The sequence below is a fragment of the Pygoscelis adeliae genome, unplaced genomic scaffold (genome assembly GCF_000699105.1).
Source record: "Pygoscelis adeliae isolate BGI_AS28 unplaced genomic scaffold, ASM69910v1 Scaffold471, whole genome shotgun sequence".
Classification (NCBI taxonomy): Eukaryota; Metazoa; Chordata; class Aves; order Sphenisciformes; family Spheniscidae; genus Pygoscelis; species Pygoscelis adeliae.
Genome location: NW_008824041.1, coordinates 54,715 through 56,387, shown reverse-complemented (window position 1 = coordinate 56,387; position 1,673 = coordinate 54,715).

The following is a 1,673-nucleotide window of genomic DNA, read 5'->3' as shown; positions in this document are numbered from 1 at the left end:
GCTGGGGGGATATGGGGGACAGGATGGGGACACAGGGATAGGGAGGACATAGGGGACAGGGGATGGGGACAGGGACATGGGGACAGGGGGGACAGGATGGGGACATGAGGCACAGGGGATGGGGACAGGGATGGGGGGACATGGGCACAGGGGCGATACGGGGGACAGGATGGGGACACAGGGATAGGGGGACATAGGGGATGGGATGGGGACAGGGACATGGGCCATATGGGATGGGGACACAGGGATGGGGGGGACATGGGGGACGGGATGGGGACAGGGACGTGGGCGATATGGGATGGGGACAGGATGGGGACACAGGGATAGGGGGACATAGGGGATGGGATGGGGACAGGGACGTGGGGACGGGATGGGGTGACATGGGGGACAGGGATACAGGGACATGGGGGACAGGATAGGATGGGGACACAGGGGACGTGGGGGACAGGATGAGGAGGGGCACATGGGACAGGATGGGGACACAGGGACAGGGGACGCGGGATGGGGACATGGAGGTCAGGACGGGGGTGGGGATGAGGGGGACATGGGACAGGGACATGGGACATGGGATTGGGATGGGGACAAGGGGGACACGAGATGGGGATGGGGACACGGGGACATGGGGGACGGGACAGGGGATGGGGACACGGGCCGGGGTGCGGTGATGGAGATGTGAGGACATGGGGGACAGGGGACAAGGACGCTGGGGACAGAACGTGGGGACACGGGGATGCGGGGACGGGCACAGGGACGTGGGGGACATAGGGTCGTGGGGGGCAGAAGGATGGGGGACACGGGGACAGGGGCGCAGGGACATGGGCAGGGTGCTGGGGACACCCCATGTCCCTGTGTCCCCATGTCCTAACATCCCCTGTCCCCAGCCACGCCGGCGCCCAGCGAGCGCGGGGACGGGCCAGGGCCACCCCCGGACAGGGACGATGGTGACACCAGGGACGAGAAGGAGCCCAAAGGCCCCGAGAAGATGGAGACGGAGGTGGGTGACAGGGTTGTCCCCAACTCTGTCCTCTCTGTCCCTAGTGATGTCCTCCCTGTCCCCAATCATGTCCTCCCTGTCCCCATAACTGTCCCCCATCGTGTCCTCCTTGTCCCCATCCCTGTCCCCAGTTGTGCCCTCCCTGTCCCCATCCCTGTCCCCAGTCACGTTCTCCTTGTCCCCAACTCTGTCCCCGTCCCTGTCCCCACAGCTGTCCCCCATCATGTCCTCCCTGTCCCCATCCCTGTCCCCAGTCGTGTCATCCCTGTCCCCAGTCACGTTCTCCTTGTCCCCAACTCTGTCCCCGTCCCTGTCCCCACAGCTGTCCCCCGTGTCCTCCCTGTCCCCATCCCTGTCCCCAGTCGCGTTCTTGTCCCCAACTCTGTCCCAACCCTGTCCCCACCGCATCCCCGCTCATGTCCCCCAGCCCTGTCCTCCTCCCCATCCTTGTCCCCAACCCTGTCTCTGTCCCCAACGCTGTCATCACCCCCCTGTCCTTGTCCCTGTCCCCTCCCTGTCCTCTCCCCCCCCGACCCTGTGTCCCATCCTGTCCTCCCTGTCCCCAATCCTGTCCCTGTCCCCAATCCTGTCCCTGTCCCCTCTGTCCTTGTCCCCTCTCTCCCCATCCCTGTCCCCTCCCCACCATTGTCCCCATGCCCCCCGGTCACTCCGGGGGTAC